The sequence below is a fragment of the Anser brachyrhynchus genome (genome assembly GCF_964034855.1).
Source record: "Anser brachyrhynchus genome assembly, chromosome: 8".
NCBI classification, from domain to species: Eukaryota; Metazoa; Chordata; class Aves; order Anseriformes; family Anatidae; genus Anser; species Anser brachyrhynchus.
The window spans coordinates 10733151-10761117 of record NC_137702.1 but is presented as its reverse complement, the minus strand read 5'-3'; the positions used below and the strand labels follow the sequence as shown (position 1 = coordinate 10761117).

General features: G+C 53.4%; 1 protein-coding gene and 1 long non-coding RNA gene across 8 annotated transcripts in view; one reads left to right on the top strand and one right to left on the bottom strand.

Moving 5' to 3' along the window:
• RNF220 (ring finger protein 220) overlaps nt 1-27967 on the top strand; it is a 196305-nt gene that overhangs the window by 27661 nt on the left and 140677 nt on the right. The window lies entirely within an intron of this gene.
• LOC308199358 overlaps nt 1-27967 on the bottom strand; it is a 59031-nt gene that overhangs the window by 16059 nt on the left and 15005 nt on the right. Inside the window, exon 1 of the long non-coding RNA XR_013954588.1 lies at nt 107-27967. This exon is cut by the window's right edge and continues 15005 nt beyond it. This is a non-coding gene — a long non-coding RNA (uncharacterized lncRNA). The remainder of the gene's footprint in view (nt 1-106) is intronic.

The following is a 27967-nucleotide window of genomic DNA, read 5'->3' as shown; positions in this document are numbered from 1 at the left end:
GCATGGCGTGGAGGCAGGGAGAAAAACCTTATGTCTTTCAAGTCTGGGGGATGCAGAGTACGGTGACCCAACCATCCCATGGGGTGACCTGCCCAGGACTCACAACACCAGGGCTGTGGTGTGTGCCCGAGAAGGACCACAAGTTTGTAGGTACCCAGACCTCAGCAGGAAGGACACCAGGGCTCAGCGTGACACAACGCTGGAGCTGTTCATCTCTGTTTTTGCAGTCTGGTTGACCTGGGGCTATTTCGATGCCTAACTGGGATTTCGTGTAGTTTGTTTTATTTTAGTATGACATCGTTTAGTGTTTAAAGGTTACCTGGGTTAGAAATTTTACTGTTGTATTGATTGACTGGTCTTTTCTGTCTTGTTGCTGGAGATGAGAAGGAATTGAGAAAAATGCTCCTGTTTCCCTCTCCAAATGAGAGAACTCTTCCCTACAGATGGCTGGGCAGCTCCTGCCAGCATTTATTTTCTTTTGCTACCATCTTGCTATGTGCAAGCACACACGAAGGGCACGGGCTCCTTCCATCACTACATGATATGCTTGAAACCCACATGTGCACGCTGCTTTGTGTTTCTGCTCATGCAACTTCTGCTTCTGGGTATGGGCAGCATGATTTAAAACAAATCAAAATAAAACAAAACACCAATAACCAGTGCAATTCTTTTGAGCATGTAGTTTGGGTGAGGAAAGCCTGTTGGAGACCACAGGAGGATGCTCCCTGCGGTGCAGCCTGTGTATAGCCTTGCAAGCACCACCCCTGCTCTTGCTGAGAGCAGAGCTGTGAACATGTGTTGGCAGACAGAGCATGCATGTTCATCCCCTGAAAGGTGGTGTAATCTGGGAGACTGCCACATGCTGAATCCATGGCAGCAGCAGTTGCAGATTTGGTCCTTTTCTACTCTTTGAACAAGTCACGGTGTCTCTTTGGCCTGGATACTTTCCACTAGCAGTGGATGTGTGCAGTCCTCCCAGGGAGGATGCGTTGACCCCGCAAATGCAGCTGGGATGCTGCTGCCATATCCACTGCCCCCGTCGCTGTGTTTGTCGGTATCCGCATTGCTCTGTTAGCATTTTAGTGTTTCTGCAATCACGGTGATAAACAGCAGCCTGCGGGCACCTCTGTCCCTCTGCTGCACGGTGCTTTTTAATTCCTGTGCTGCAGAGCATCTCCAGGTGGGAGCTGGGCTGAGCCCCTGCAGCACCCACGGGGCGAGGAGGCAGGTGGGCAGCAGGCACGAGGGCCTGCCCCTTACTTTTCCCTCTTTCCCTTTCACACAGCACTGGAAAGCACGAATTCTGCTGAGATTAAGTTATAATTTAAGGCAGTGAACATGTGCTCTGCTGGCGGCTATAAAGATTCAAATCATAAAGTTTTACAGTGGAACGGTTTCTGTAAAAGCATCGTTAGAAAGGGGGAATCGTGCCTTTAATTCTTACGACTTATGGGGCTGCCTGGTTTGTTTGGGTTTCAGTGGTGCTTGGAGTGACATGGGGTGGGGTACCAATGCCACCTTGCTGCTTAGAGTCAGGCCTTCCTTCCCGGCTCTGCTGTAACATTCAAGTGCCTTGAGAAGACCTGGAGATGTTGCAGAGCTTTTGCTGTTCACCTACTCACGGGCGAGTTTAGGGACCCCTCGTGTGGAGTTAGCATAGCTCGTTGTGGTGTGATGTCCACGTTATCTCATCGGACTTGTATGGACCTCACCTCTTTAGGGTGCAGAATGCTGACCCTTTGGCTTTCTTGGGTAGTGGGGAGAAGGATGGCTTGGTGTGTGCTGCACAGTCATGGCGTGGAGACTGGGGAAATCTAGGCTGAGATACAAGTATTGAGAGCGTGTTGTAAATGCCTTGCCAGAACTTCCAGCAGGGTTAGGGGCAGGTTAGTGATCCTGAGCTCTGTCCTCCAAAGGATGGATCAATTAGCTCCCTCCTTCTTTCAGGCCATGAAACCGAGCTATCCCCCAACACTTGCCAGTGCCCAAAGGGAGTCAGCACCACATGTTGCCAACGGTTTCAGCACTGTGCAGGTGGTCTCCATCGATACAACAGCTTTGCTTGGGGAGCGGTTTGAGAGGAGACCCTGCAGCAGGCACGGGCTGCCAGGGCTGGGCTTTGGTCCGACACAGCAGCCGAAAATCTGCAGCCGCTGCATGAGAGGCGAATGAATTAAAACATAATATGAATAATACAGTCAATACAGCAGCCATGAGTTGTTTATTTTTATGTTAAATTCGATGCGTTTTTGTTGCCCTCATATTTTGAGTGATCAATAGCGCAAAGATTTTCATATTAACAACACTCGGCTGCATTGTGGAGGTGGGGGGAAGCGGGAGGTTTTGGCAGCTGGGCAGACTTGTAAGGTTTTTGTCATCTCTTTGGGACGTGCGGCGAGCAGTCTGAGATTATGGCTGAGCATCGCAGTTATATGCATTTGGTGAAAGATCAGCAGTGAAATTGTTTCCAGTATTCCCATGCCAGCTGTAATCTCCAGCCTTCGGAGTTAGCACCCCGCCGGGGCGAGGGGGCTGCGGCACACCTCTCCGTGCTGGTGTTTCACGACGCTTCAGGAAGAGGAACGTGCCGCCGCTGTGATGACTCTTGGTTCATCTTTCAGTTTTATTTATAAATTAAAGCACTTAAGGAACTTAAGTGACAATGAAGACCCGTAGTGCAGATGGCCTGCGTGTGATATTTCGGGCTCTGGCCCTCGATGTAGGGCTGGATGCTGCTGGGTTTTGCAGCTGCTGGGTTAGTGTGGGTGAAACCAAGAGGGGAATTCAGCTCCGCTGTACGTCAGGTTGGAAATGGGGGGATGTTACAGCCCACAGCGGGGCTTTGTGTGATATTGGCAATGAGCTGGAGCGGGACACGGGGAAATAGGAACCTCCTGGCCTTCTCCTGCAGGATGGAGGGACAGATGGGTCGCCAGGGTCCTCTCCATGCCCGGTGCGCTGGGCGCAGGCACTTCACCTGCTGCGTTGCGCTGTGCCACTGACTCCCCAGCTGGCTGCCAACACCGCCTTTCAAGCTGCCTGTCCTGGGGCTGGGCGTTATATGGCCGAGTCTCATTCCGATGCCGAATCCTGCCCTAGCCAAGCCCACAGACCGGCGGGGTCAGTGGCAGCGACCCGGCGCTGTTGAACCCGTCCTCGTGCGCCTGGCCAGATTCGCAGGGCTCAGCAAGGGACAGCCCCGGCCCCGCTCACTCAGAGCAGCGGATCGATAGCAGAGGCGGGTGATAGATGAGGAGGGTTAGGGATGGATAATCTGCTGAATTTACATGACCCGGGGTGGTCCAGGGGAGGCTGGGAGACTTTCAATAGGAGACAGAAGTTGCCTTAGTTTCCAGCTGCTGACTGCATTTTAAAAACATTGCGGGGCCTGTTTGGGTGGGTGGAGGAAGCTGCCAATTGTGAGCAGAAATGAAAAGAGGCATGTTTGCTGCCGGCCACCACAGCCCAGGCTCCCGACGAGGCTGGCTGGACGTAGCTCACGCTTCGGGAAGCGCAGGCAGGACGGGCAGGAAAGCCCTTGGGGTACCGCCGAGGTGTGTCCTGTAGAGGTGTTGGCACACTTTGCTGGAAGCACAGGGTTTCAGGCCAAAAGCCTCCTGTTTCCATGGCTGTGTTAGCAAACGCGTTATAAAAATAAACACCAGCAGGTAAAAAAGCAGAATCAAAAGGCTGCACTTTTAAATTAAAATAATAATAATAATAATTTCAGCTTTCCAGCCCCATTGATACCGGAGAGTGGAATTTTAGGGCTTAATCCCATAAGCTGCTGCTAAATGCCTTCTGCCAGGAGAAGAGAGCATATGCCAGCAGCCAGCTTTCTGGGAGCACACTTTCCCTGAATTGAGGCTGCCCCGTAACTGTTTACAGCAGCGTCTTCCCTTTGTCTTTTTTCGTTTGATCTTTCACAGAAGCATCTGGTCTGGGCTGTGCTGGAGACACCACACTGGGCTGGAAGGACCACAGGTCAGTTCTGCTGCCCACCAGTGACAGCTCTGGTGCCCATAAAACTGCAGCCTCCCTGCTAGCCAAAGTGCACTACTGATGGAGTTGCCCGCTTTGATTTAAGCCTTTTAGCTTTTTCTGTAATGCGTCCATGTCATTTGGTCTCAGATTCAGGTTTTTTGTAAAAGCAATGTTTACAAAACCTGAAAGGAAAAAAAAAATTGAAATAAATATCTTCCCAAAGCCTTTAAAAATCAACCTTTCCCTTTCATCCGCTCATCTTGGTGCTGAGGCCTGACTGTACTCAGCAGTCTCAAAGATAAGGCACTACAGAGTGGCTGGAGGCAGAAGCGAGGGCAGCAAAGCTGTTTTCCATATGCAGACTGAATGCCTGATAGGAGAAAGCAAAATAAATTTTCATGGTTCTTCCTGCTGCCACAATTGCACAAGTTTCCGCAAACGAATATGGAGAGATAATTTTTAAAAATACATGATTTTCATCAAAGTGTGTTTCTTTATTATTCTACTGAATTAGACCCTGATCCTACAGCTAGATCTATTTTGGCTGCAGCTGATTGAGAACAATCTGACTGCCTCTGACTCCAGGCAGCCTTTGCTATCTGCAGAGTCTCCTCTCAATGTCTAGCAGGAGAGCTGATACCTTGGGACAAAATGGTCGTCTTCTGCTTGAGGACACCTGCCCGTGGGTAGAGCAGGCATTGCAGAGTGCCCCGGGCCAGAGCCCCTGTGTGGGTGGGATTGGGGATGGTTTGGATATAAAGGTGTGAATCAGATTCAGTTGTGTTTGCTGTCCTAATGGGAAGGGACCATCCAGTGGTGATGGCCACGAGGAGGATGTGCCCTCCGGAGCCCCTCTCCTGCTCCCCTGCAGAGGTGCCCTGTGGCTCATTAGGGCATCATATTTAATCATAGCAATGTTGTGAAGGCAAAGCTTCCTGGTTTCAAACAATTCTGGGTAGCGGTGAAGACGAGATGCCCTCCTGCACTCCATGCATGCAGCGTGCGTACACACTGGCATACCTGTGTACAGGCACAGCACACGTGTCTCCCGTAAAAAGCATCACCAGACACACGTCCGGACACACATGTGCCTCGACCGGGCCCTTTGTGCATTTGTGTTTATCGAATGGGATTAATACAGGGCAAAGTTCCCTTTGCTTTCTACTTCCTGACATTTCAGGGAGAAAAACGTCCTGCTGTAGCCTCAGTAAAATAACTGAGCGAATAACTTAAAGGAAAAAAAAAAAAAAAAAAAAAAAGAAACCATACACAGCCCAGTATTGCTCCAGTTAAGGAATTAGCCTGGCTCGCCTTTGCAATAAAGCTCCTCTCCCTCGCTCGCTGTCAGTCCTGTGGCACCCTCCATGCTCTGCGTTTTAATTCTAGTCTCTAATCTCAGCCGCTCCTGTGATAAATTAATTGTAATGATAGAGGCCCCAGTTACGAGGTCTGCACCGTTTGCTTGTAATCTGAGCGACAGGTTTAGGGCCTGCTTTATTTAAGATGCGAGGGTAATTACATGGGAGTTAGCATATGCAGGCAGGGAGATATGATTCATTCTCCCAGCGACGGCCATGACACAGCTGTTTGTCGGATAAAATAGAGGAACCGTGTTGTTACAAAATGTTCCCCTTATTATACCTCATTAAAAACAAGGCTGCGATAAGTCAGACCTGGCAATGAATAAAATGTATTGCCCCCTGTAAAAGCTGATAGGAGAGAAAGAGGGTCTTCGAAGCAGCCTCGGGTCATTTATTTATTTTTTGTTCTCTTTCAGTCTCCCTTGTTCTTTCTTTCTCTCCGTAGTCCTGCCTTGCACAAGCTGCTGGAAAAAAAAAATAAAAAGGGAATGTTTTCTCTTTCTTTCTCTCTCTCTCTTTTTTTTCCCTCTTCCTTTCTTTCTTTCTTTGAACCTGCCTATGCCCTCCCCTTCTGGGAGCAATAGCAGATAAGGCAGAGTAGGGCCAACGGCAATTAGCAGAGGCTTTTGCACAGAACAAAAGGGGAGATTTGTTCCCACCGGCCCAACACGAGCTGTGCCTCTTCACCTTGCCCGAATGCAACAGGCTGGGAGAGATCGCTCTGCAGCGGGGCCTGCCAAGGCAGGTTGTTAAAAAAAAAAAATCAGAAAAATTCAAAATAATACCAAACCATTCCTTTCAGGAGAGGAAAAAAAAATTTTTTTTTCTTTTCCTTTCCTTTTAAATAACCTCAGAAGAGCGGGGTGATTCTCTCCCTCTTTCCCTTTTTCATCCGCGGAGAAGCAGTGCAAGTTTAAACAATAAAAGCAAAAAGTGGGGGAAAAGGCCAGGAGTGACTTCTGAGAGCCCCATCGGGGTGAGATGCATAGAAAAGGTCTCTCTGAGCTGGCATGCCGGAGCAGATGCATAAATCCGTCGCCTCTGAGAGTGCTTGGGCGCGGGAGTTCAAAGGCTGGCTTTCACTCTTTCACCAGGGTTTTTTTTCTCTGCGCACACTTTAAGCTGTCAGACTTTGTGGGCTGCAGGCATTCCTGCTTATTTATTTATTTATTATCCTGCTGCCCTAAGGATGCAGCGATGACTTTTGTTTTATTATTTCATTTTATTTTTTTTTATTCCGAGGGAGACGGAGTCGTTCTGAAGCTGCAGCAGCGACAGCTCCTGCGTGCTCTGCAGGGCTCTCGTTTGGGCAAAAGTCACCGACCAACTCCAGCAAAAAGCGCACGCCGGCAGCTGTGGCCTTTTGGAGCCGTTTGTATGGGCTGCATTAAACCAAATGACGTGTGTCTTGTTTTTTTTTCTGGCAAATTTTTTTTTTTTGAACTCTGATCAATACGTTCAGCTGCCTCCTCTCAGACCATTTGCTCCTCTCTTGCGTATGTTGCTTTTTCTCTTCTCACAATGGCTGAGATGAATGAATAAGGCTGATTGATAGATTGGCTAGTTTATTTTTAACTTAAGCTATTAAAGGAGATTTATAAAAGCATCATAATTTCTCTCCGGATGGATATTTAACATATAAACACCGCAACATTTGACTAACAAGATATTGAACTGTGTTCGATTTGAAAATTGTATTCAGTATCTCAGAAATAACTTTCTGAGGTACCAGGCAGTAAATTAGCTGCTGGTGCCCAGTGCAGAGAAGATCAGATCCTGGTGTATATCGTGGGTGGTGCCCCTTTGCTTCTCATGGGTTTTCCAGGTTTTTTCCATGTCTGGGGTCAGTTTTTCATTGGAAAAGTGAGTGCTGGTTTAGGGGCAGGATCAGCTCACGCCAGTGATGATAGCAGCAGTGGTGTCGTGGAGCTACTGCTGCCTGCATTTCCTGCAAAGACCGGATGGCGACCGTTTTAGCTGTGGGGAAGTTGGTGCTGGGCACTCGCAAAGAGTTCACATCCCCTTCACATCGCCTGGCTGCACGGGCATCGGGTGTAAGGCCAGGGACGCCTCGGGAGGCAAAATGTCCCAGGATGTGCCCCCATGCCAAAGTCAATAGATTTGATCCATGGATGGCAATGGTGCTGCGAGTTTTGAGGTGAGACCTGTGCATTTTGAGGGCCGCAGACAGAAGGCGAGTGCAGCATGGCAGCCCTTGGACAGCTTTTCCTGAATTTAAGTTAACCCAATTTTTTAATTAATTAAAATTAAATTAACTAATGTTGCTATTTTAACCGAAGTTGGGTTAACCACACTTTGCAGGCCAGCTGACTTGTCTCCTCCCTTCCCCTTCCCACTTCTGTATCGATCCTCTGTGCCAGTTCTCCTTTCCCGAGTAGATCTTGTTTACGGAGATGTAATGAAGTGTCCCATTTCCAAATAAAATCCAAAACAAGCAGGAGTAATGGTTCGCGGATTCAACCACTCCCCCACATAATTTACTAAAATTAAACCTTAATCAAGCCAGGTTCACTCAGAGGTTTTGCATAATTTAGTAGTCTATTTTGGGCAGCCGAGGCGCTTGCACAGGCAGGCGGCTGACTCGGGAGCTGGCCGTGCAGGCAGAGCTACCACCCGGCACTATGAGCACCTATTGCTTTTCACTCAAAGGGTCTCAGAGCTGCTTAAAGGAGTGAGCTGGAACCACTGCCTCCTTTTTCCTGGTGGCGAGAAAAGCATCAGCTGTCCAGGCTGATGCTGTGAGTCGCAGAGGAGAACCTGGTGTCTGCACTGCCCCGTCCCTGTTTATGCATCACATCAGCCGTTCCCAAGATTTTTTAAAAGTGGATTATCGCATGGCAGCAGCATCTGGACTAGGACATGTCTCTGCTGAGGGAAGCAACTTGCGTTTTGCAGTCACATCTCCAGGGAACTTGCCACTTTGGAGCACAGGAGCACTCAGTGTCACGTAGGGACCACAGATCGGGGGTGTGCGTGGCCAGGTCGTGCCGGTGGCTCCCACCCGTACGACTCGCTGCTAGGATCAGGGCTCTTTTGCAGGAGGGCACGGGGCAGGGAGGAGTGCCACCTCCAAAGGTCTTGCAGCCTAGGACGGGAGGCCAGGTGGCAGGAGCAGTATTGAAGGGAAAGTGAAAAGGCTCACTGTGTCCTGCTGGCCACACGGGGACTTCCCTGCTGGCACCTGGACTGCCCGGGTGGATGAGGCTCTGAAGCCCAAGAGGAGCATCATTGCCTTTCTGAAGCCTTTGAGAGTCGCTGCCATGGTGTTAAGGGATGGGTAGAGCTGGTGGGGTCATCTTCCTACCCAACCAGGCAGGAGCAGGGCTTACAGAGGGGACATCTCTCCCCTGCTAGGGGAACACCAAACTAGGGAGGTGTCTGGGGAGAGGGCACAGCGACCATTTAGCCAAAGGGCCTAAAGGGAGCTCACCCCCATGGGAGGACCCTGAAGCATGTTCCTTCAAGGGAAGGCGGTTGGCGAACCCAGCACCGTGCTGGAAGTCAGATATCATCTGGCAGCGAGCTTAAGGATCACCCACAAGATGCCGGCTCTGAGAGCGGGGTCACAGCAACAAAAATTGGGGGTGTAAAACCAAATCCCCCCCCCTTCCCATCCAAATTCGGGAAGCGGGGAGGGGGGGTGCCTTCAGCCAGCCGAGAGAGGCAGGTGAGTAAATCACGAGCCCCAGCTCCATCGTCGGCGGGCCCTGCTTTGTGCGGCGCACAAAGGCCGGGAGTGTTTTATTTTTGGTGCGTGCGGGTGTGTTTTGGCGCGCGGGCCCCCCCGGCTGTGGGCGAAGGACCAGGGCCCCCGCGGGGCTGGTGCCCCTTGTCGCAGCCCCCCGGCAGACAATGCGGGGGGTGGGCGGGGGGAGGCCTTTGTCTCCCTGTTTTATACACTCTCTTTTCAAGGTGGGGAGGAGGGAGAGGGGCTGAAAAGTTTTTGAATTTCAATCAGGTTCGGCTTTGAAAGCCTTTGGCTTTTGTTGCGGGGAGAGGAGGGGAGGTTTACATTTCAGCTGAGCCTGGTGGATGGGCGCTGGGGAGGGGGCAGTGTGTGTGGGGGGGTGCAGCGGCTTTGGTGACATCAGTTTGGCTTTGGGGCTAGTCATCCAAAAAAAAGTGTCATCCCGGAGCTGGCAGGCGTCGCAGGGGGACGACGGGACGGTGCTGAGGCTGCTTTCTCAGTCGCTCCAAGAGGGGCACGTCCATCTGAAGTGCTGGGTGTGAAGCTGAATGGTGTCCCCGCGCAGCACCGGCCGCCCCCCTGCCTGAACCCCCCCTCGGTGGGAGCTTTGACTTGCGTAAGCTGGTGAAGAATGGACCCACCCATGCCTAGAAATCCGCCTCCTCCCTCCCTCCCTCCCTTCCCACCCCTTCTCCCCTTTTCTGAGCGGTGAAATGGAGCAGATCTCACAGGGAGCAGCTGCTTCTGCCCCGCTGGCCGCTTGCCTCGTGCTCTGTGGGGTAACTCGGGGTGCCCGGTGCCCCAAGAGGTGCAGAACTGGGCTCTGGGCTTCCCGAGGTGGGAGCAGTTTTTGGAAAGGCTCGGTTGGTGGGACACTGCCGACACCCCTCGTTGGGTGACACGAGATCTCCAAGCCCATGGTCCCGTGAAGGAGTGACCTCCATCAGCCAGCTCCCCCCCTTGGCACCCCGTCACCCCCTTCCCAGCACGGAGAAGATGGGGTTACCCTTATTGCATGGTCTGGGTGAGAGGAGATGGACGCACTGCAGCTTGTGGTCCCCTCGCCATCATGTCACCTTCCTGCACATGGCAACCCCCTGGTCTGCCCGGCGGCAGGCAGGACCTGCACCAGCTCCCAGGGCTGCACCAGGTGGGGCAGATGGCCTCTCCTCTCTTCTCTGTGGCTGCCCTCAACTCTTCTGTTCAGCTGCGAAGGAGCTTATTCTCCTTTGTTTTGAGGAGGCTTGTTTAAGAAAAATGCAGCTCCGTGCTTCCACGGGCAGATCTCAGCTCTCCTCATACAGGCTGTTTGGGTGCACACCTCCGATATTAAAAATCAAACACTGCCCTCTTCTTCCAGTTTCCACAGCTCTTACTGGGATGAACTTTCAGTTAACAACGTGGAAGAGCTCGTGGAGAAGAGAAAGAAGATGGTTTCACGTGATTATTTTCCATATTTGAGACAAATCCTTGATTTTGGATCAGACATCCCAATTCTCAGGTCATAGCGGGAGTGGAACATTCCTGGTCTAAAGAAAACAGAGCTGGCATCCCTTGGGTTTTGATCAGAAATGTGTTACATTCTGGAGATGCACGGGCAGCCCGTGTGTGCTGCCAGACCAATGAGCCCATGGCAGCAAAATATATTCTTCCCTTCGTGCAGCCGCGAGAAGCAGCAGAGCAGTGGGATGAGAGGGTGTCAGGAGCAGGTTCACCACTCCTCCTCCCAGCCCTGAGCCTTCCCCGCCAGCATTTGGAGGGCTCAGATCTCAGAAGGGAAGGAAAAAAAAAAAATAACAAAGGTCAGAAATGTCTCCATGTGACCCCGTTTTATACATAGTGCCAGAATAGAGGATATCTCTTAGTTCTTGTAAATGGAGATGTCTGATATTCAAAAAATACAAAGATCCCATCTCCTTTCCTCAAAAGTCAGAAGAACCACGACTTCAGTCCCGCCCCAGGACCTTTTCCCGAGCCTTATTTCTGTATAATTTGGGAGGAATTTCCACAACACAAAGAAGGGTTTGAAATGAATCGCATTTCATCCTGATTTTTTCTTTTGAAGCTATTTGAGTCTATTCACAAATACGTGTAGCCAAATGAAACCCCAGCAGGGCAGAGCCCAGGGGAGCTCACCAGCAGCCCCCCACAGCGGTGTAAGGGTGCAGGCGGTGTGGGGGGACGTGTCCATCTGTCCTTCCAGGTTGCATTTGTACATTTCTAAGAACACTTCTGCCTCGCCCTGGATCAGTTCTTGCCATGCAGTGATGCACAGTATAAATTGTATTTCTTAGAGTAGTTTTGTCATATGCCTTTGCTACCTGGTGTGCAGTTTCTTTGATCTTTAAAGCTACCAAAATTCGCATTGACCGCCTTCAGAGAAGTAAAGTGGCTTCTTGGTGTCAGTGTGATGCTTGGTGCAGAAGGACATGATCAAGTTTTTCCTGCTTCCCATCTCTGCTGTAAGCCCAACACCTTCAGCTGGTGTCTGGTCTGGAGGTGTCTGTGTTCACCGTGCCCATACTGAGCCGTAAGGGTATGTTTTATAAATCAGTCAGAAGAAGAAAGAGTTGGTGGACACCAAATCATTGGTGGACAGGGAGGGCTCTCCAGCCCTTTCAGGAACTTCGCTGTAGCCCAGGGGCATGCCTGCAAAGAAAGCAGCCGGCTCCTACCTCAGGCGGACGTATCCTTGACCATGAGCAACTTTGGGAGTGATTTGAAGTTCTTGGGATGATAACAAAGAGCACCCTGCTTTCCAGCCAGGTGTTGTCACTGCCTGCAGGACCACGAGGTGAGGAGCCCCACTTAGCACTGATCCAGGTAGGATCCGTGGCACTGGAGGTGCCTGCACCTTCCCTGGCTGCTACAGGGTGGCACAGCCAGGGCGAGAGCTCAGAGAAGGGAGGTTGTCAAGATGGATGGGTTCAAAAGAGCAACAGGTTGCAGGGAAAGCAGCTAAACCATGAGAACAAAGATGTTCGTGCATGGAACCAGACCTCAGACCTTTGGGGGCAGATGTTGGCTCCTGCTAGGGCGGTGTGGGCACAGTGGGGAGAGGTGGAGGTGAAGGAGAATGCGTTCCCTTTGTGCATTCACCTGAGCCATGGCCAGGGGAGCTCCTGCCACCACCCATATTTACATTCCTGTTTGATTTTTATCTATTTACGTCTCAATTTAAGGGAGGTGGGAGGGGATGTCTCCTCATCGCTTCTTCTGGTGGGGCCTTTTTCGTTTGGGGCTTGCTTGCGAGTCCCGTCCAACTCTGTGTTGCTTTTCTCTGCTTTGAAAAAAACCCCACGCCTAATTTTTTCCTCCCCAGCTGATCCCGGGGCCTGAGGTGCCACCCAAAAATAAAAACGCCTCCTCCCTTCCTCAGGTCCAGCAAAGTCCTTTTCCCCTGCCTCCTGCAGCGCAGGTTAAGCCAGTGCCAGCTCTGGTCCCGGGAGATTCCCCTGCAACCCCCTCTTGCCTCGCTCCGTCGCCGGCAGCTTTTTCATTATTTATTTAATGTCTTGTACCGTAAATAATGGTGACTTTATGGTTATTAGGAACGGGTTAAGGTACATGCGGGCAGCACCAGGCTGCCTTCAAAAGGAACAGGCCCGGCATAAAATGTTGCGATAATTGCTTTACTGCTGAGTGCTTGGTCTTTATTTTGTGTCCGATTTGTCTCTTAAGCCAGCGTAACATTCTCCCCGCTGCAGGAGAATGCAGAGAGCAAATTGAAGGTCTGAGCGTGAACAATGCAACATGGTGCACTGCTGGGTTTTTCTTTTCTCTCCTCTTTCTTCGTTCCTCTCTCGACCTCCCTCCCGTCATCCCTGCTCCCCTCCCCCTCCAGCCTCCTCTCCCTCCTGGCCTCTCCGGCTGCTCGGCCTCCCCGCGCCCTGCTCGCCGCAGGTGAGATCGCGGGCAGCAAGGTGCTGCATCCTCCAGGAAAGCAAAGAAAAAAAATATATATAACATCAGAAGGCACCTTCTTAGACGAAGCCAGGCGTGCCCTTTCAGGCTCCATCCCCAGCACGTGTCCCAGCCCAAAATAATGATGTCCGCTGATGGTGCCCACGCGCGCAGCAGCCAGGGGTGCTCCTGGGTGCCAAGGGGGAGGCAGCAGGGAATAGGTCGTGGAGGCAGGTGTGCTTTCAAACAAGGTGCTGGGGCCTGGAGAGTGTTTGTGTCACCCTACCATATGCGTTAATTGCCTTGTCAGGAGTAATTAAACGTAGAAGTGTGATCCTGCTGAGGTGGAGCGTCCCTTTCCCAGGTGAGGTGTACTTTTGGCATTGGGGACGCACCCGGAGGGGAGGGGACACCCCGTGCCAGCCCGTGTGGCACCGCAGGTTGGTGTTGGGCAGCTCCTGCGTGCTCCTGGACCTCAATTCTCCAGCCTGTGAAATGGCACCATGGTCCCCATCTGCCTGGTGCTACCAGTCTCCACCTCATAGCTATCCGTGAAGTGCTTTCCTGGAGGGACAGGCCTGCTTGGAGCCTCCCGCCTGCCCTCTGTCCAGGGGATGCAGTTTCTCGTCTGATGTCTGGGCATAGAAAAATCTCTGCGTATTGACACGGCCTCGTGGGCCCCTCTGGGGGGCTCAGGTCTCCTTCCTGGTGGTGCAACCCCCTCTGGTTGGAAAACCGGCAGTGTCCTGGCCATGGGGCATGTGCTGGTGTGGTGGGATGGGGTGATGGGACCAGCCTGGTGCAGAGTGGGTGAACAGCCCCTTCCCTGCCCACTGCTGGTGTCTGGGGGCCGAGGCAGCATTTGTTTAAAAGGAGGAAACAGAGCAAGAGGGGCTGATTGTAAAGGAGCCCGCAGCCTCCTGGGTGCCCGGCCAGCAGCCCTCAAAGATGCACAAAATCTCTTTTGTTTGAGCTCAGACCCTTCTGCTTTGACTTTTCCACACCTTATCCACCTGGTAGATGGCAGCCAAAAATATCCCCCAGACACGTTGCCTTTGAAAAAGATTAGGTTTGAATTTTGGCCAGGAGTTAAGATTTAGCTATTACACCAAGTGCTACCCTGCTGAGAAGTTGATACGTGCAAAACTTAAACTCTTTGCTTTGCTCCCTCTCCTTGCCTTAGTTAGAGACACGATGCTTAGCAGGGATTAAAAATGAGAGAGCTTTGCCTTCCCTGGGCCTCTGGAAAATAGCTTGATTAGTAGAACAAATTATTACACAAAAGCAGGTTGTTTTTTTTCTCTCTGCAAGGAGCAAGGAGTTGTTTTAATCAGAGAGTGCTAATCATCAATTTAAGCTTAAGAATCAATGGGTTGTAGCCCTGGCAAAAAAAGAAATCAATGCTGAAAATCTGACCCGTGGATGGGCTGGGTCCCCTTTCTCACACTCCCACCTGCCTCCTGCCCCCCGCCCTCCCCGCAGCGCGGCCGGGTAATTAATAAGGCATAAGGGGAAATATGAATGAACCGGGCTGGGCGAGAGAAGGACGAGCGGGAGGAAGGATTTGCTCCGTGTGTCTGAACAGCTTTAATTAGCTGTGTCTTAGTCTCTTTAGCTTGGTTGCTTGTTAGGGTAATCCAGTTAAAGAGGCTGCCTTTCATCTGGGCACAGAGGACGGGCGAGCTGCTGAGCGCGGGGTGGTGCAGGCGGCCGGGAGCCGAGGCCACCCCAAACCCCAAATGCGATTGTTCCTACAGGCTGCCGCCTTTAGAAACAACTAAAACAACCCAACTCCAGCGCAGACCTCTCGCTAGCCGCGAAGTCAGCGGTAAAATGGCCAATGTGCTTCTCTGGGCTTAATGTGTCCTGTTTTCTGACCCCGAAACGTTTTCTTTATGAAAGGATCAAGTTGGGAGCATTGTCCCAGCGCCTTGAAAAGAGCTGCACAGAATGCTCTTTTGTGTTAAGTTGCCTTTTTTTTTTTTTTTTTTTTTTTTTTGAGCCACTGCCTGCTGTGTTTTTTTCCTCCCCCTCCCTTCTGCGTGCTGGGGGGAGAGGCTGGGACGGACAGTGATACAGACAGAGACTGTCTTGATGAACCATCTGTGCCACAGTGTAATCCAGTGGAGCTGAAAAATTAAACAGCATTTTCAATTAACTTTCTCGCTCTGGCTCTTTTTTTTTCCTTCTTCTTCTTCTTCTTGGGTACAAGTTTTATTTTAACCCCTTGAAAGCCATTGGGGTGGGGAGGGCAGCGGACGAGGGGGCAGCCGGGGCAGGGCGCATGGAAAACCTCGCACCTGGAATAAAAAGAGGGGTATCTGTGAAACCCAGCACCCTGCCTGGGACCGGCTGGGGACAGTGCAGAAAGGCATGCAATTTTGGAGTGAAGAGGCCACAGGGGAACTTCTTCTTCCTCGGTTAAAAGAGTGTGTACTCCTTTAAAAAATGACAATGGCAGCTTTTGCTTACTCGTGTTGATATAACCTAGGATGTTTTCATTATCCTGTTTAAGTGGGGTTTTTCCCTCTCTTTGACTGTAGCCTCAGCGCTATCTTGTGGCAAGGAGTCCCGGGGTTGACGCTGCACTGTCCATAATTATCACCTCCTGATCAGTTTTAAGTGTTTTTTTCCATTCATCTTCATTTCTTCATTTCATTTCCTTCCTCCAAGTGGGGTTTGTTTTACTAAAACTACTGTTTCGCACATGTCCTTCATGGCCATTTTCACTTGTCCTCTACCAAAGCGGGATGGTTTGGGAAGCAGGTCGTGCCGGGTGGTGGCGTGGGACCCCGTGTCCCCGCTGCAGGGGCACGTGCGTGTCGTTCCCCGTCTGTGGTTAGCCTGGACCCCAGAGGCCCGTTTGCTCCCTCCAGCATCCATTGCTTTGCATTGCTCAACCCCAATCATGCCTCATGATGCCCCAGCGTGCCCCTCTGAACAATTTCTGTGGGGTTTCGGGGAGCAGCTCGCTGTCAGTCTTCTGTCCTGATTACAGCTGATCCCATATTTTGTGCTGTCCTTGTGAGCTAAGCCTTTTGGGGAAGAATACTGCCTTTTTCCCGCTGATGGCTCCAACTATTTTAAGCTCTCACTTGTGAGCTCCTTTGTCAGAGGTGTTTAGAAAGCCCCAATAACCTTCCAACCAGCTCTTCAGTCACCGCTTTGCTGGGACACTGGGACAACCCCCATGGAGAAGAGAGTACTCGCCTTTGCAGCATGGGTGTGTTACATCGTGGGCTGCTGAAGCTCTGATTCTGGAATTGTTTTGGGTGTTTTGCCTGGTGGCGCAGCAGGGCTTTGCTCGCAGGTGGTCCTCGTGGCCACCCTACCGCCTCCTGGAGAAACTGCCTGTGTTTTACCTGCTGGTCTTTGAGTGGTTGCGACAGTCCTCATGCTGCTTTGCTCTTACATGCCACTTATACGGCTGTAGGGCTCCCAGTCCTTCACAAAATGAACCTCAGCGTTACTTTATTTTGAAGGGAAAATGACGCACGAGGAAGCAAAAGGGACCTACCACAGGTGTCACGGCTGAGTCCGACGGCTGCTCCATTTGCAGTGGAGCCAAGCTGCTGGTTTGTGGGAGGAGATCCAGCCCCTGGGGTCTCACATCCCCTCACTTGGGTCTCCTCCGGGCCTGGCAGCCTCAGTTATGGGCCTGGGTTATCACTGCTCCAGCTCTTGTCTTGCTGGTGTCCCTGCAAGGCTCTGCCCTGCCTGCAGCGGGAGCAGGCTCAGGACCTGATGGCTGGGGATGAACAGGGGGCAGAGCTGCCTGTAGCAGCACCCCAGTGCCCACCAGACCCTCACAGGACCCCCCCAGCCCCCAGCCACCCCCCGGTCCCCTCTGTCGGGCAGGCAGCCCCCCAGTTACCAGGGGCTGCCTCTGGCACGGCTGGCGGGGCGGGGGGGAGGATGCTGGGCAAATTGCTTCGCCGCGCATCTTGAAGCAGCCCTTGATTCGATTTAAACAAAAACAAAAGGGGGCTTGGTGGAAAGCGGGGGGCGGTTGGCGGGCGCAGGCCCTCCTCTGTGCCGCGCACACACAGGCTCGCATAAGTGACAGCTCAGTGGGCTGCTGCTGGGGGCTTTCATTGCACTGGCCCAGCCTTTCGCTGGGGGAAGCCTAAGTGTCTGTCACTGCTCCCCCCCTCCCCGCCTTTTCTTTTGCTTTCCCCTTTTCTTTCTCTCCCTCTCTCTGCAGAGGAATGGGCGAGACCTTTGCATTCAAAGGGAGGATGGCTCTGTGAGGTCTTGCCGAGGGTGGAAATCGCTTTAGCAGAGATGATGTTTCTTTGTTTAGGGGCAAATCGCGCCCCGTCGCTGCCACTGCGGAGCTGCCAGATGCTGTCAGCTGCAGGGGGTCCCCAGGGAGGGGCGCGGGCGCCACGAGGGGCCGGGAAGGACTCGGGTCTGGGAGGGGAGCTGCTGGGTTAGCACTTTTAAACGGGACACAAAAGGGATGCAGGGGGGAGCAGAGGAAGGTTTGGGAGATTTGTAGTCGGTGCCTGGGGAACTGCGTGCGAGCAAGGGCCCAGAGGAGTGCAGCGGGGCGGAAGGGACATGTGCTCCTTCCTCGCATCGCCACGTGACTGCCCCGCGGGGCCTTCCCCTGGGTCCTTCGGGCTGAACTTCTACTCTTACTTGATGTCGCATCAGATTCTCGGGGTGTTTCCACGTCTCGTCTTGACCAAAGTTGAGCCCCAGGACTGCATTAGCTGGCACCAGGGGATGGCGTTTCAGTGTCCCTGGGCATTCGTTTTACTGGTGCTACTCCAAACACGTCCAGCTCTTATAGCAAGCTGGGGTAGGCCCTTGGCTTTTACACAAAATATGGGGTGGTGGGATCACGAAAGAGCAGCGAACAGCATCAAGGAAGACACAGGGCGCTGGGACATGCGGTGATGTGCGTGATGGGGCAGAGCCTCCCACTGCTCTCCCCAGCAGTGTGAGCACTGCAAACAGCAGGCACTGCTCCCTGTGCCAGCATCCCATGGGGAAACAGGTCTCGAGAGCACCAGCGGAGCTCAAGGGCATGCCCAGTGTCCCTCTTCTGATATCCAGGCATGTGCCTTGGCCAGCTGAGGCCAGCTGGGGCTGTGTTTGGGATGATACTTTCTCCTGAGCGTCCTGGACCAGGGCTGGTTCCAGATCACAGCTCTTCCTCTGGCAAGAGAGCAGCCCCCTCAGGACTCAGAGCGTGGTCTTCTCAGCCCTCCACAGCCACTCCTCCTTCCTGGGCACGGTCCCGCACAGCAAGCAGGTCCACGTGTGCCCAAGGATGCTTTCACGTCACGCCCAGGCTCCCTTTGGGTGAAGAGGCTGGTCGGTATTTGGGATCAGAAGGTGTGGTTGCTTTCGCAGCAGATCCCTGTTACCCATGCCAGAAGGATCATGATGTGCAAGATGAATGTTGGCAGGTGTGCCTCTCCCAACAGTAGCTCACCCTTTCTCTATTCCCAGTGGCAGAGTCAGGCTCATCACGGGTCTGCATGGGCAGAGGGCAAGGGGAGCAAATACCTGGGTGAGGGGTGAGGGGAGCCACCCATTGGGGCGACCCGCAGGGTCCTCCGTGCCCCTCGGCTGTGCTAAACGCTTCTTCTCGGTCCTTTTGGCAACCTCAGAGTTAAAAACTTTACCAGTTTCTTTCTCTCTCTTTTTCCCTTCCTTCCTTTTCAGAGTTGACAGGGGCAAAATAAAGGCTTTATTTTTTTTAAACAATTTTGTTCCTTCTGGGAGTGATGGAGCGAGAGTGAGTGAAGATTATAGCTCTGTGTGCCGAAGACCTTCATAATGGGGGGAGAAGCAGTGACATAATGGGAACCTAATGGCAGTAATTGGCCCTGGTTTTGACAGGGCCTATATCACAGCTCAGGAAAAAAAGAGATGTTTAAAGTAAAAATTTACACAAAATTATACGGTTTGGGGGGTGAAAACGGCTGTTTGGTTTTTATCTCTCTTTTTTTCCCATTCCTCCGGGGACGTTGCCTCGCGCTGTGTTTGTGTCTGTGTGTGTTTTCGTGTCCATCACTTAATCAAAGTCAGGCTGCGGGTCCCTGGACAAGAGCCCTCCGCGCGGCGCCCCGCTCTGCCGAGCGCTGGGTCAGACGCTGCAAGCCGGGGCTGCCGGAGCCTCCTGCAGCAGAGCTGGGATGGGGGCACCCAGGGAGAGCCCCCCCGGGCCCAGCTGTGCCATAGGAAAGCGAGGAGCGTGGCAGAGCCACGAAGCTGATCAGCGGAGGGGCTGCGGCTCTCCTTCCTCTGCTGGCCTGGATCTGTGCTGCCACACCGCAGTGCATGCTCAGGTCCTCCACAATGTCCCCTCAGCTTCCCTTGCGTGTTCCCTTGCTTGTATCGAGTCAATCAGATTGTTTTCCTATTTGTGCTAACGAATCCCATGTGCTGAAGGACTGCACCCTGCAGTGTTTTAGCCAAAAACTGGCCCCGGGCTTGGAAATGTGGCTGCCAGCAGAAGCTTGGAGCTGCTGCACCGTGAGCATTTGTGTCTCTGTGCAGTTTTACACGCACTGTGTGGGGTAGGGGTTCAAACCTGTACAAGACCCCGCACAAGCCCTCAAAAAGTGTGTACAGATCGTGGTGTAAAGAGGGCTTATCACCTGCACGGTTCTGACAGCTCAAAGACAAATTAGATTTCATTTCATTTGGACCACAAAGCTCTTTCAGAAGATATTTAGATGTTTCTAGAGTGCACCAAGTTGTAATTTCCTCTGCCTTTGAGCTGCACAAGGCTGGGTTTAGCACAAAGGGCTGCTGAAAGTGTTGAATTGGGATGTGTGTCCGTGTGTTGGTTTGTTGTTTAAATAGGTCCTGATTAGTCTTCATTCCCCTGATGCTAGGACCTTAAGTGCGTCCAGTAAATAAGCTCAAGGCTCCCTGTGCCCATCACCCAGTAGAAGCGGGGCGATATTCTTCAAGGACTGACTCTGAGAAGGCAACTTGGATGCACGTGTGTACATTTGTCCCACGGGAGTGGCCAAAGGGGGCTTGTACAGACGCCGTGCCCCCGTTCTGACCAGAACGAAACCAGTAGATTTGCAGCACAGCAGTCAGAAAGAGACAAGGAGCTTAAAGCAGGAGCTCAGTGAACACGCCTGAGGGCTGCTGTTACACCTCTGTGTTAAGGGATCAATAGTCATTTGGGCCAGCAGAGAAATGACTGATGTCAGAAGATGCCAGCCCTGCGTAGCTGGGTGGGGAGCCGCGTGCCACGGGCCGGGCAGGTGAGCTGGGCTCGTGGGGCTCAGTGAGCTTGCAGGTCCCAGGTGGCCCGCTTTGGTGCGATGTTTTAGGAATAAATAAGTGCATCGCCTCCAAGCTGCGAGCGGTTGACTGTTCTTCCACTCAAGCAGTCGTGACACAGAAGCTGTGCCTTGCCCACGGAGCCCAGGCAGCTGTTTTCTGTTTTGATGCGTTGCCTCCTGCCGAGGTCTGGTCTTCCCTTGGCCCCACATCTCCCCGGGGAGGAGGACGTGCTTGCCTCCGGTTTGGAGGTGGAAATGCGATGCTCCAGCACCTGTGCTGGCTGCAGGAGGAGCCGGCAGCCTAAAGGCTGAGCAGTGCCGTAGCCCTCCCTGCACTTGCTGTGCGCTCCTGCGGGGTGCCTCTCTGTGCGCCCCTCCGCTCAGCCAGGCGTGCGTGCGGACATGTGTGCTTGTGCGCGTGCACCTGACTGACCTTAAACAAGTGTGCAAAACTCGTTTGCCTCCCTGGCTCAAAGGCAGCAGAGCCGCTCGGGACCTTGGGGGCAGGGGGAAGGCAACATCTGTTCAAAACCAAACAGTGCCTCCTGCTAAATGGCCTAGAAAGCTCCTGCGAGCGGGGTCCTGGGTGGAGACTCCAACGCTGGGAATGTTTTGTCTGGAGGAGCTGGGATCGGAGGTGGGTGTCCATGGGGGCTCCCACATCCTGAGAAGGAGCCACATCTGGGGAAGTCGTTTGGCTGGTGCTGATGGCTCCCCGAGTGCTCTTGGCTTTAATGACTCGTGGTGCCGCAAGAAGTGGCCCTGTAATGGCCATTCCATGCTTGGCCACGGGGCACGTGTGCTGCCCCCGCACCGGCCTGTTTTTTCTCCCCCAGCCGGGGACCAGCACCTTCCTCTCCCCCACCGCCCCAGGCAGGGCCGCCTGGAGCCCCTGGTGCCTTTGGGAAGGGCCCAGGGGATTTGCAGGTTGCGGCAAGGCGTGCTTCTGGTGGGCGGCCAGGCGTTTGTTCTGCGCCTGCTGTACCCGTCGCCAGCACAGGGTCAGCGTGGGTTGTCCCTGCGTGAGGTGGGGTGGGGGATGCATAAGTCAGATCTGCTGCGTGTGATAGCAGGGGGAAGGACAGCACCCTGACCCTGGAGCACCAGTCCTGTCTGTTTCACTGCCGGAGCTGCACTTTCAGAGGATGTTTTTCAGCAAGATGCTGTGTTGCATTGCCGACCGGAGGGGTGGCTGAACCCCAGCATGCCAGCATCAGGCTTGCCTGCTGGGACTCACCTGGAACTGAGCACCCCAAGCATGGCCCTGTGCTCACAACCCTCCTGCCTGTGCAACAGAGAGGCAGGGATAGCATTTGTCCTCCTTGTCCCCACCAGACTGCTGCAGGTCTCTGTTCAGAAAGGTCCCCACGTTGGGTCTTGCAGACATCAGGCCCATCCTGGCAGTGCAGCATTGGTCTGGACCTGTCCCTTTGGCTGTTCCCAGCTTCATTCAGAAAGGCGAATTGCCATGGGTGGGAAATCTGACCCTTGGACTTGTCCTGAAAATTAGCACTCAATTTAATCCAGCACCTTCCCTGTGATGGTGAGTGGAGCTCAGTACTCTAGCTAGAGTTCAGGTACTCTGTCTTTGGTATTTTGGGGTAATTCCCCTCCAGCCCTGGCCCCACTCACTAAGAGACTTTAATTTAAATCCCTTGTATGCCATGGCAATTCTAAGCCAAAGCTTTCTTGACTGACCGCTGTCTCCTGCTGACTGGTGGTGCCCAGTAGCCGTGGTACTCGTGGCTTTTTTACTGCCCAAGTACCATCATTAATCCTCCATGGGAGGGTTTCGGTGGGCCCCAACCCACTTTCTAGTGCCTGTGCACACAGTGGTGGGACTCTCCTCTCCCCCCGTTTCAGCCTTGGCACGGAGGCTAAAGCCCCAGAGGAGCCAAGCAGAATGAAGCTGGCACCACGCAATGTGTGCATCCTGCTGGTCCTGCTGCCTTGGAGACTGTTGCTGTCCCCACCAGGTGCGTGGGGCTGCTGGTGGGCTGTCCCTGATGCATTGCTTCAGTCTGCCAACCCCGGAGATCAGAGATTATGGCAGTTGAGCACCCACAAGCCATGCCACGGGTATGCACAGCGTTCTCCAGGCACCAGCTGCAAGGAAGAGGGATAGAGACGGGAGATGCTCTGCTCCCTCGGTGCCTCCATGGACCTTCTCTCGGTTGTGCTGGCGCGAGGGTCAGCAGCAACCTGTCCCCACCCTTGCCGTGGTGAGAATGGCACGTAGGACGGTGGGGATCAGAGGACAGATGTGTTTCTGGGGGCCAGACCCACCACCGTTAGCCATCCCTCTTCCTCTCCTCCCTCCCCAGTGAGGATCCCATCCCCTCGGTGCCTTCTGGCGCTCTCAGCGTGCCACCCAGCCCCTCGGAGGTGGGCTGCATGTCACACCAAACCCACCCCGGAGCCCATCACCGAGCGGCGAGGTTCCTGCTCCGGCTCTGGCATCCGGTGCCCGGCGCTGGCAGCAGGCTGTCCCCCGTGCCGCTGGGGAGTGCCCCCCCCGGCCGCCCCCGCAGCCAGCGCTCATAAAGCCGCAGGTGTGGGATGTTTGTTATTTAGTCTGCAGCCTGGTATGTGACAGCTTCTTTTCTACTCGGAGTGGTTTCAGATAATTAGTACATTACGATTCCCCCACCTTGAGTGGGGGAGAGGGGAGGGGGCAGCCCACCCTCAGACTACTTGTAATTTCACATCCTGTGTTTTATGGACCCGAACTGTTCGGGGCGGGGAGCGGGATGGGGGGGATCAGAGAGCAAGCAGCGGGTCCTTCCCCCACCGTCACCATCCACCAAACCCTGGGGTTGTTAGGGTGGCCAAATGTTATTTTGCACTGTTGAGACCAACTTCATTCAGCGATGTTTGTTTTCTTTTTTTTTTTTTCCCTCTCTCTTTTTTTTTTTTTTTCTTCCTTCTTTTAAGCCTCGGATGCCTTAAAAAGGGAAGAATGAAAAACAAGATGCTCTTTCTCCCAGCCTGTCCATACTCCCCTCTCTCCCTTTTTATTACACGCTTATCGCTTCTTTCCCTCCTGCTTTTGAAATTGATTTCCTTTCCTTTCTCCCCTATTCAGGGCCTAAACGCTGAATGTTCGATATTTCATTTGAGGCCGCTAATCGCATTACCACCCTTGACGTTTTACAGATATCATATTATGGGCGCAAATTTGGCAAATTATTAGCGTTGTAATGTATAGCTTGTCAAAGGTATTTAAGACACTAAGAGCCCTGGGCTTATCGGGGTTAGCAGAGAGCTCTCGTTGAGCTTTTGAAATGCAGAGAGCCGGTTATAAAACACACTGTGACTCTCTTTTCAGCTTGTAAAAAAAAAAAAAAAAAAAAAAGAGAGTGCGAGAGAGAGAGAAAGGAGGGGGAAAAATATCATCCGTCTATCAGGGGCTTCCAGGGCTGATAACAAGCAAAATTCTTCTCTGTGGGTTTCACTGGAAATGTGAGAAGCTTTTAAAACATTTCACGAGCTGTCTGGGAAAGAGGAAAAAATCTTTATTGAAAGGATGTAGCAATCTTTTTACCGAGGTCTATTTATCTCCTGGGAACAAGCTGTAAGTAGGAGTTCCCCTCCCGGTCACCGGAGGGGTTCGGGGAGGGAAGCGGAGCGGGGTCCCCTGGTGCTGCCCTGTTCCCTGCGGGGGTCCTGCTGGGACACTGGGGACACTGGGGTCTGGAAGAGTGTCCCCGGACTCTTCTGCACCGGGATGCTCGCTGCCACGTCCCGGTGCCCGTCGGGGACATCAGCGGGCACCAGCCGGGGAGGAGAGGGGATGCTGACGGGACAGAGCAAGCGCCGGCATTCGCAACGTGGCCCTCTCCCAACGGGAGCTGCTGCCTCTCCCATCAGTTTATTAAAATGGTTTGAAGCCCCCTTCGTGCCCTGTGGGGGATCTGTGCGTTCCCTCCCCGCCGAGGTGGAGATGGGAGCGTGTGCGCGCGCTTCGCCCTCTCCTTTCAGCCCGGAGGAGGAGGAGGGGGCCCGGCAGTGCTGGGTCACATCTTGCTCCCAATATTGTGATGCTAACAAGCTGCGGGGTTCGTCGAGGCGAAGAGGGGCTCTGGCAGGCCCAGGGAGTGCTGGGGCTGGCGTGATTCACTCCCCGCTGGCAGCAGAATGGATATCATGGGCTTGTTGCGGAGGGAGCCCGGCAGAGCCCCACCGCCGAGAGCTGTCAGTCCTGCCTCCGCTTGACAAAAACAAGCCATAAATAAGCAAATGCTTCACAGCGAGGGGCTTGTGTGTGTGTGTGTGTGTGTGTGTGTGAAAGGGAGGGAGAATGGCTGCGTGTGAAATCCCCCGGTGGGGGCTGCATTTGTAACCCCTGCTTGCAAGAGGGAAAAAGCGCCTGATTTATGCCGCCGAGCCCCGGTGGAAGAGGACATGCGCCTCCCGATCACCTCTGCTAAGTGTCGGGAGACACGGCCGGGTGTGTGCCAGGCAGTGCACGCCCGGGCAGAGCTGTGCCAGCACCAGGCTGTGCAAGTGGGCTCCAGCCTTTTGTGCTGGCGAGGCTATGGGAGAGGTTGCTGGGGGTCCTGCTGCAGGGGGACTTCGCTGGGAGGGCAGGGCGGGATGCTGAGGTTGGCAGGAGCTTTAAAAGTGACTGGTGTGTCTGCCTGTGGGCCTGGCTGCAAGGCACGTGTGCGGGGAAGCTGCAAAAGCGGCAGGTTGGAGGGGTGTCAGCCCTTTGCTGTGCACAGAGCATCTCTGAGCAGGGCTGAAGGAGCTGGGTGAAGTGCCCATCAGGCAGAGCGAGCTCCGCCAGCACCTGCAAAGGCAGGAGGACGTGCAGCCCTCAGGGACAAGGAGCAGGAGTGCCTGGGGCAGGAAGGGTCCGTGGTCTTGTCACAGCTTTGCTGAGAGGGCGTCAATGGAGGACCCCAAGCCTGTGCCCCTGCATGTGCCCTGGGATGGCTGTGGCACGGATCTGGGGCAGAAATATTGTCCACAGCAGTGCCTAGCCCTGAGAGGTGCTTGCAGGCTCCCAGAGCGGTACTGGGGAGGATTTGGGTAGGGCTCTGGTCTGGCTTTGGCTCCTCCAACAGCTTTGCCTCATTGTAGGCAAATGCGCTGGGCAAACCCTTTCCACACCAAATGGAGCTGCTTGTGTACCTCATAGCACCGGCCGTGGTCCTTCTGCCTTAGGCACTGCCCTGTCCTCGATTGGCTTCTCTGGCTTGAAGTCCATCCTGCTGCTAGGTCTAAGGCTGTGGGAGATCCCCTTTGGCTCCTGGGACTCACCGGGCAGTAATTATTCATGTTTATCCAGATATTTAAGTGTAACCCATCTACTGGTGAGCAAGAGCGTCCCCCAAGCATCGGAACAGTGAGGAAAGAGGGAGAAGGTGATGTCGGTGTGCAGGTGGAGGTGAGGGCATCAGGTGGGGTTTGGGAAGGGGACGCTGGACTGTGGGTCCCACACAGCCCTTCTAACCCCCAATCCATCCACAGCGTTTTGGTAATGGCTGGCTCAGTTATCCCACCCCTGAGGGAAAGAGTAAAGGTGTGTTCCCACCTGCTGCATGCTCACCACGTACTTCCACAGGGACAGATCCTGCAAGGGAGGAAGTATTTTAATACTGATATTAGCACAGCTGTCTGGGAGGCAGGGTATGAGCCAGGCTAGACCATACCAGCATCACCGGTGGCACTGGTGGAGGCAAATCCATCCAGAGGTCCCCACGGTGGAGGAGCCCGTGGGGAGGCTGGGACCACCGTGTCCTTTTCTCCCCATCCGACCCCAGGTGTTGAGAGCCATCAGGGGTCCGGTGCCACAGGAAAAAGCAGAGCCCAGGCTGAGCAGCAATGTCTCACCGTTGGTTCAGGAATCAGGACCCTGCTGCTACTCCAGATTTGCTGCTGGGTTACTCCCGATTGTCCCCGCTGCGAGTGGCAGGAGGAGCTGGCTGAGGCTGCAGGGCTCTGGTCCCGTTTCCCTGACGGGCAGAAGTTTGTTCGATTTGAGCGTGGAGCCCTGGGCTCCCCTTCCCTCTCAGCCTCCTAGGGATGCAGCATTCTCCCTCTCTCTCGTACGAAATGGCGCATCGGTAAGTGCTACTTAAGAAAACACATGTTCTCCCCCTTGAAAGCAGCCCCCCCACTCCCCCCTCACACCAACACCTTTCTTTATTCGACCCAAACCTCACCAAGGGGAATTTGCAACAACTGCGGTGATAAATCCGCCCGCAGATAATTGGCAAGAAAACAACACTTGTGCAGTATATAACGTTTTATGGTTGTTTCATGTACTTTATTATAATACTAATGAGCAGTTATATATCAGGAGCTAACTGCACGCCGGATTAGCTTGTTAGCATGATATGAAATGGCAGAGCAAATAGTCCAGTCCCCCTCACCCGCGCGCCCTCCCCCTACCTCTCGTTCCCATTTGCACTGAGTAATTAGTATGCAAATTAGACCCCGGGACCACACAAGTTCTAGTATATTACAAGGGCTTTATTATGCTCTTGTGAGTAGATGATGGAAGCGGCCCATGACAGTGTTTATCTCACTACCTCTCTCTCTTTTTCTCTCTCACACACATTGGCAGAGAGTAAACACACACTGAGCTGGGCCCTGTACCATTATGACTCCCTGAAGATGCCACCAGCTTGCCTTTATCCCGATGACCGGAGTTAAGAGCCTCCTCTGGAAACACCATAACAATGATGTTAATAATAATAATAACCCCGATGATGATGGTGGTGCTAAGAGCAGCCTTGGCTCTGGCAGTCATGGTGATGACTGCAGGAGCAAGGAGAAGGATCAGAGTGAGACAGAGTGAGCTCTTCATCACCTGGGGCGTGCTGCAGAGGAGTGGGATTTGGCGTTGGTTTCCAGCCCCACGGGGATATCCTGCTTTCCTCTAGCACAGGATGCGCCGTGCTCACCGCTCTTGGTGTGTGATGCTCACAGCGAAGGTTCATCAAAGTCTTTGGTGGATTTCAAGCTAATGAGAGAAGAGATCTCAGCTCAAGTTTGTTTCTGGGTTCTTTTCTTCTTCTGTGTTTTGTATAACAGACTTTGTGTCCCCCTTTCTCTTCTTCCCATTATTTCTCACTGCAATGACCTCTGTCTTCCACATATCTGATGGTGGAGGGACCACCCTGGAGATAGGAGCCATCCATTTAAATACGGGTGTAAAACACTGGCAGCATCCTCTGTCCATCCTGCCAGCATAACTGGGACATGCCCCAAGGCTGAAGTCAGCCTCACAAGTCCATTGGTGCCCTGCTGGGATGGGAGCATGGGGCCGTGGGTCCGTACTGCTGCCCACAGCAGCAGAACCCACCCGCTTGGGTGCTCAGCACCCTGCTGAGCTGTAATGGCTGGTTGTCATGAGCAGGGCTGACACCAGCTTGTTCACCTGGGGCTGAACACATGCAGTCTTGTTCCTATCCCTGCCCCAGGTCTGAGATCTCCTGGCGTTGAGTTTGCTCCTTGGGTTGGAGCAGTGAGCACTGCACGGCCGGTCGGGGCGGAGGACTGGAAGGGATCTCGGTGAGATCTCATCCCCACTGCTTGGGCCCCCATGGGACACAGACATCTCAAAGGCACGCTGAGCTCCTGCCTTCTGCCAGTCTTCCTTGGGGGGCTCCCTGCCAGGGGTCTCCTCGGTTGGTTCCCGTTCACACCTGGCTTTTCCTCACCCTGAGAGCCGACCGTCCTGGGTGCTTGCTGCTGAGGGACAAAGGGGAAGGGGAAAACCAGAGAGAAGTGGGGGG